This window comes from Coregonus clupeaformis, unplaced genomic scaffold, assembly GCF_020615455.1.
Source record: "Coregonus clupeaformis isolate EN_2021a unplaced genomic scaffold, ASM2061545v1 scaf6411, whole genome shotgun sequence".
NCBI classification, from domain to species: domain Eukaryota; kingdom Metazoa; phylum Chordata; class Actinopteri; order Salmoniformes; family Salmonidae; genus Coregonus; species Coregonus clupeaformis.
This window is the reverse complement of record NW_025539865.1, coordinates 3,808-11,053: the sequence shown is the minus strand read 5'-3', so window position 1 is coordinate 11,053 and position 7,246 is coordinate 3,808. Positions and strand designations below refer to the sequence as shown.

Here is a 7,246-nt window from a genome sequence, read left to right as displayed (position 1 = left end):
ATGAGAAGTTATTTTAGTAGTGTAATTTTCATTTAACAGAAGCTGTAGTTGGGACTTCCGTAAGGCAATGTGCTGCCACACGTTTTAGCTAGCTAATGCTAACTAGCTAGCTTAGAAACATGTTTGCGGTCTGTTTAGTTCTTTATTTATGAGCTGAATGTCTCTTCAACCGGGCATATTGCTAGATAAAAACGTGGCGACAATACATTGACAAGCCAATTTAGCCGACAACAAAACTAATTAACGTTAGCAGCTAGCTAGCGCCGTACTTTTGAGCTCCACGTGGGTTGTGCGCCTGCCCCCAAATGCCACACGAGGTGCATGCCCCAAAGTTGGCAAGTTACAAGCCAAGTCCAGACAAACATGACCCGCATGAACGGTTTGTCACATTTGCATGACATTGCCACTAATTAAATGAATAGGTAGGTTACTGGCTAACATTAATATACGTTTCGTTTTATAAATGTACGTGGTGTTCACAGCAAGTCACGTTTGCTTTCAGTTGTATAGCTCACAAAACCATTCTGACAATTTTAAACACATACCTACTTTTAATGCTGGAACCCGCGTTTCTAACTTTCACAGGCAGCAAAGAAACAAGCTAACCCCAAGAAAAAGGCCCCACCACCTCCTAAAGAGGTGGAAGAGGAATCCAGTGAAGAAGAAAGTGAGGAAGAGGTAAGACAGACCACCCATGTGGACCCCCCCCCCCAAATAAAATGTGTTTTAATGTGTTAACAATATTAATATATTCCAGGCCCACGAAAGCAGTAGCGAAGAAGGCTGTCACACCAGCCAAACCAGTACCCAAAGCGGCTAAAAATGGCAAAGCAGCAAAAAAAGCAGAAAGCGAAGAGGATGATGACTCCGGTAAGAATGTGTCATTTTATGTACTTTGACTATAAAGATAATTTTAATGGTAGATATTAAATTAAGCTCTCACTCAGCAGCATTCATTTTTAAACAAACTATTTAAACACAATTGAAATTATATTATTTAAGGCTACTTGTATGGACCATCAACAATTGTAGTTTTGGTGAATGAAATTACACTGCCCTGACACTTAATGCCATTTCCAGAGGAAGAGTCTGAGGAGGAAGCCCCCCACCCAAGAAGACCCCCAGCCAAAGCCACACACTGCAAAGAAAGCTCCAGCCAAGGCAGAAGAGTCAGATGATGACGATGACGACGACGATGGTACGAGTCTCTCCCCCATATTTATTCTTATTGGGTTGGGGACACAAGGGTTATAGTTTGACAGAGTATACATTTACTTGACTACTAGGAACCAGGATCCCCTCCATTTCTTGGCACACCTGTAGTTGCTCAGTACACATGTGTGTTGTACGGAGGTAGAACAAAGCCAGTGCTATGTCTTCGGTCTCCAGTGTGTTATTGTCTACTGGTCCTATCCTCAATCGCTGGCACACTTACAAGTAATGAACTGGGCCTTTACAATAAACCCATAGAATATTTTTTTTCAAATGGGCCTGGGGGCCTCAGCTTTAAGTGGTTTCTACCACAGACTGCAAAAAGCTGATGTTTTTTAATGGTACTCTTTTATATGTAGATGAAGAATCAGAGGAGGAGGCCCCCACCCCCAAAGAAGGGTGCTGTCAAGCCCTCAGTAGGTCACTGCAGCTAAGGAGGAGTCTGACGACGACGACGATGGTAAGGATGGGGGCCCGCTGCCGATCTTGAGCGGTGCACGTAAGTCTTGTCAAGAATGGGCGGCATGCAAAATCGGGGTAGTACATTCAATGTGGTACAGGCCACACTGGCAGATAGTGGTCATCTGAGTGCGAGCACACTTGATGAACAACAAGGGACTTAATACTGAATGTATTTGATGTCGCTACTTATTTGATCTGATGTGCCCAATCCCTGGTTAGTAAATTGCCTGTGGTTGTTGATTTGGGTCTCTTGTAGAGGCTAAAGCCATCTGCTGTGCCTTCAGACTCTGAGGAAGAGGAGATGGACACCACCCCGGCCCCCGCAGCAAAGAAAGCAGGCATGGTTAAGGCTAAGGAGGAGTCTGAAGATGATGATGATGATGACGAAGATGATGATGAGGATGACGAGGAGGAGGATGATGATGAGGAAGATGGTAAGTAATAGTGACTTGTCTTTTTTTCTTCCTCCTTTTCTCCTCTTTCATTCATTTGGTGAAAGGGGTGGCTTGGACTCCAGCAGTCGCGCAATCTGGGGTTATTGCACGTTCACGTGTTAGTCGAACTCTGAAATGTCCGTAGATAAACACGTGCCACTTATCAACCAGTTATCAAGTCGACATTTCAGTTTCTAGTTCTGACTAGCAGGTGAGCGCGGCATTAGCCCCAGCTTACACCTTTGGCGTTGGCACATCTAAGGAGAAAGGGCTTGGACTGAAATGCATCAAGGCCATAGATTTTTCTTTTCAGGGCCAGTTATGACGCAAACGTTTCTTCCTGACACTGACGATTTCAAAGATATTTAAGTACAGAGCTGGTCTATACAAAAGGTCCCCTCCTACCTCTGTTATTTGGTGAAGGTTTTTGAGTCATATTCAGGTTGTTTTGTTTTAGAGGCCCCAGCGACACCTGCAAAGAGAAAGGCTGACGACAAAAAGGGAGACCCCGCCTGCCAAGAAGGGCCAAGTCAGAGAGCCGACGGTAACGCCTTACATTCAGCCCTTCAACACCAGCTCCAACATTTAATCACAGTACACATGATGAACAACAAGGGACTTAATACTGATTCATTTGATGTCACCTTCATATTATTCTGACTGTTCACAGGTTTGCCGTTGATGACAATAATAATTTAAAGCATAACCTCATTGAGAAATGTTTTCCCCACTCAGAAACGTTCTGTCTATTTGCCGGCAACCTGAACTCAAACAAGGACTTTGATGAAATCAAAAGAAGCCTTGGCAGCTTTCTTCTCAAAGAAGAACCTTGAAGTTCAGGACGTCAGACTTGGGCATCAAAGTAAGTGATGGTGGATTCCTGTGTTATGATGATCCGCTCAGGACTTCTGATAAATATTAGAAAATAATAATTCCTACTTTTCAATTGGCCAGACAAAAATGACTAGTACTTGATGGGATAAGCTAGTTGATTTGACTTTAGTCACCAGGATCCCCTCCATTTCTTGGCACACCTGTAGTTGCTCAGTACTCATGTGTGATTGTACGGAGGTAGAACAAAGCCAGTGCTATGTCTTCGGTACCAGTGTGTTATTGTCTACTGGTCCTATCCTCAATCGCTGGCACACTTGAAAAAAAGACAATGAACCCTAACTGATGGGTTTTATATGCAGTCTTCTAATGCACACTTATCTTACGCACCAGGAAGTTTGGCTACGTGGAGTTTGCCTCAGCGGAGGACATGCAGACAGCCATGGAGCTGAACGGCAAGAAGTTCATGGGACAGGAGTTGAAGATGGACAAGGCCCGCAGCAAAGGGGACTCCCAAGAGGACAAGAAAGGTGGGGTGCCTTTCCCTGCCCCTTGGCGGCAGTAATAAAGCAATCGCCATCGGTGTCCATTCCAAGTCTAGATTTACGGTTTTATTACTTCTGAACAAAGTTAACTTTGCAAGATGTTTTTGTTTCTTGCTTGAATAGATGCTAGGGTTATATTATGACTAAGTCGCTTTGGATAAAAGCGTCTAAATGGCATATTATATTATTTATTTGGTTGTGATCTTTGCAAAATAACTATTTTGGATGCAGCAGTTGGCGAAGAGCTGTTTACTGGCTGAAGTATTTACGATGAGACAGAAACATATTAGGCAGGACTTCATACGATCCTTAAGAAATCCCCCCGTGTTCTGCCACCGACTTGTGCACATCGCCCTCTTGTGTCAATGTTCTCAAACCAAACCGGTCTATACTGTACCATCACCATGGGAATATACATGCTCACCGTCTCTCTTCTAACAGACAGGGATGCACGGACCTTGTTTGTGAAGAACCTGCCCTTCTCGGCCACACAAGACGCACCTGAGGGAAGTGTTTGCGGACGCCGTTGAAAATCAGAATACCCCGGGCCAGGATGGTTCCAACAGAGGGTGAGGACCCACCTTTTTCCCCCTGGTTAATGTATTTGCATTGTGTATCTGTTCTCGGATTAGTAAACATAACCAAATTGTATTTTCCCCCACAGCATTGCCTACATTGAGTTCAAGACCGCAGGCGTTGCGACCAGATGCTAACGGAGGCCCAGGGTGCCGATGTCCAGGGAACTCCATCATGGTCACTACAGGCAACAAAAGCCAGAAAGGAGCCAGACCAGCAGTACGCAGCACCACCGAGAGGATGTTTTAGTTCTTCGATCAGGACCAGTCGTGATGCAAACTCCTTCCTGAAACTATGTGACGATTTCAAAGATAGTCAAGTACTGAAAATACTGGTCTGTGCAAATATACTTTCATAGTGCTGGTGCCGCCAACATCCACCCTGGATAGCCCATCTTGCTCCTTATTCGCTCTCTATCAGCCCAGCCAGCTGCTGAAAGCAAGACCTCATCGTGAAACAACCTGTCCCACAGTGCTGCAGAAGACTCACTCCAGAGTGCATTCGAAGGGGCCGTTTCCATCAGAGTACCACAGAACAACGGCAGGCCCAAAGGGTGAGTGGGGGGTTCCGTTGCACAGCTGCATCAATATTTCCTGTTTTTGGGGGCAAACCGTAGTGTTCTATTGGATGGGTCAGACCACACCATCAGGGCTTCCGAGAGCTCCTCTCTGCCAATCAGTGGCGTTGTACGGATTCCACGAGAAGTAGAGACTTAATCACAAGTTGAACAGGCACCCTTAATCTCAACAGGTGTTGCCCATGTCTGTTGTGGAAACAATTTAACGCTTCATCAATTAACACCCACCCCCACCTCCAAGTGTTTAGTAAAGTTCCTGAAAACTATTTCTGTCTCCTGTGCAGGTTTGCCTTTGTGGAGTTTGAGAGTGCGGAGGCAGCCAAGGAGCCGTTGGAGAACCTTAATGGAACCGAGATCGAGGGCAGGCAAATCCGCCTGGAGTACAGCCAGAACAGTGGCGGCAGAGACGCTGGAGGCAGAGGAGGATCCGGTAGGTTTTACTCACCCCTTTATAGTGGTTAGATCTGAACCTTCCCCCATTTCTTCAGAAATGTTTAGAAGTCGCTCTGGATAAGAACGTCTGCAAAATGACTGAAATGTAAATGATCGTACCATTGTTAACATTTTTTCCCTCCTTTGCCAGGAGGTCCCACAAAAACCCTGTTTGTCAGAGGGCTTTCTGAAGACACCACAGACCAGTCGCTCAGAGACGCCTTTACAGTGCCACCGGGTGAGTGGTCACAGACCGTGACACAGGCAATTCTAAATGGTAAATTGCGCTCTGGATGAGAGCGTCCGCTAAATGACTTAAATGTGTTAATTGTCACACTGTTATAGCCGTTAACTTCTCACGAGCTCCTCCTGTCCACACAGTGACGGTGAATGGATTCGCACGAGAAGTAGAGCCAAATCGCAGTCAAACAGGCGCCTACCTTGACCTCAGTGGCAGTTTGCCCATGTCTGATGTGAAACACAATATAGATGGTAGCGGTAGCATGTAGTTGTTACTGAAGGAGGGCTGCATTTGCATTGCAAATCAATTGTGCTTTTGAGGTGTCGCCATTTTTGCTTTCTGCAGACATTAATTTCCTCCTCCCTTCAATTCTTTCAACTTCCTGCCCCCTCCAGCTTTGGCTTTGTCGACTTTGACAGCGAGAACGACTGCAAGGCAGCCAAAGAGGCCATGGAGCGCGGCGAGAACGGCAGCAGCGTGAACCTGGACTACGCCAAGCCCAAGGGCGACAGCGGTGGATTCCGTGGGGTCGGGAGGCTTCGGCGGTGGCAGGGGAGGTCGCGGTGGTGGATTTGGCCGTGGTGTCGGTGTGGTTTCGGCGGTGGGCAGGGGAGGTCGCGGGTGGCTTTAGAGGGGTAGAGGAGGTGACCGTGGGGGTGGACGTGGTGGGTTCAGAGGTAAGATTCGGTCTGTGGCTCTTGTTTAAAGTGTTGCCTAGCTCCTGTTTGGACCAGATATGATGGATACTTTTCACTCTGATACCCTGTGATGAATCTCTTAGATAGTAGGTACTGATCTGGTCTAGCAGTTGGTAATACTCTGTGCTGCCTCAAAGGAACGGACCATGACTTGTTTTTTTCTTTCCCCCTAGGTGGAAGAGGCGGTGGATTCGGAGACAAGCCCCAGGGCAAGAAGATCAAGTTTGATCGATTAAAATCCCTGTCTTTTACTGTTTTGAAAAGACTCTGTTTCATCACCGTACCTATACGCTGGCAGAGCCTTTTGGACATTCCAGAAAGCTTAATTGATATATAACTGTAAGGGCTCTCTAGCCCCCCACCACCACCAAACCTCTTCACCTCTCGGCTTGAGAGCTGCCTGTGAGTTTTGAAATGGCCCATCTGCATCCTGCATCATCCATATGGAGTTTATTTTTTTTCCAAAAGAGTAAATGGAATGTCTGGCAACTCTGTTTGCAGTGGGAAAAAGCCCTGTTTGTTCAGGTACATATTGTACATTTAACAATTTGTATTTCCTTTTACCTTTTGTAAGAAAGTGCTGTGTCCTTATGTTTTTGTTATAGTTTGCTCTAGGTGCGACTGTTTTACCGTAAAATGTGCAAGGCGTATTGTAATGGAAGGAAAGATTAAATCAGCCCATGTCTGTTGGGCGATTTAGAATCTGGTAAATTGGTGTTTTGTCATGTTTGGGGTGGGGGTACAGTCAATGTCTTAGAGGTACCAGAGGCTTCAAATAACATTTAAAAGTGTAACATATATTTGTAGTGCGTTGACCCCTAAATCTTGCTGTTTGAAAATGTACGGTTTTCACAAATGTGATAACTGAAGAAACTGAAGTGGTGATTTTTTTTTTAAGTCTTTCGACCTTTCCTTTCATAATACTCTGGAGCTTCCAAAGAATAATTCGATATTTACTTTTCCTGCAAGGGAACTTTTTTTTGGAAGTGGCAGAAACGACCTTGTGACAGTAAGTTAGGACCTCAATGAATAATGACATTCTATTAGCTAAAGCTAGCTAATTATTTTAGATATTTAGGAAAAATCCATTGAGGCCAAGATCTCAATGGTGCCCTGAACACAGTAAAACAACAATGGGGGGCTCAATTTACACAACTTCTACTCAGTTCTTAATGCTGCTCATACAATTTTTATGTAAAAATTGCTCCAGCGTGAGTTGTTAACTAAAGGTGGATTTC

General features: G+C 45.3%; 4 non-coding genes and 1 pseudogene across 4 annotated transcripts; all 5 read left to right on the top strand.

Moving 5' to 3' along the window:
- The first annotated feature begins 579 nt into the window (after positions 1-579).
- Positions 580-6,376, top strand: LOC123491005 (annotated as a pseudogene).
- LOC121577488 lies at positions 1,299-1,433 on the top strand. Its single transcript, XR_006002639.2, has one exon. It is a non-coding gene; the product is annotated as a small nucleolar RNA SNORA57 (small nucleolar RNA).
- Positions 1,806-1,878, top strand: LOC121577484. The gene has a single exon (XR_006002635.1). It is a non-coding gene; the product is annotated as a small nucleolar RNA SNORD82 (small nucleolar RNA).
- On the top strand, positions 2,702-2,774 carry LOC121577485. The gene has a single exon (XR_006002636.1). It is a non-coding gene; the product is annotated as a small nucleolar RNA SNORD82 (small nucleolar RNA).
- Positions 3,124-3,258, top strand: LOC121577487. Its single transcript, XR_006002638.2, has one exon. It is a non-coding gene; the product is annotated as a small nucleolar RNA SNORA57 (small nucleolar RNA).
- Positions 6,377-7,246: the final 870 nt, after the last annotated feature.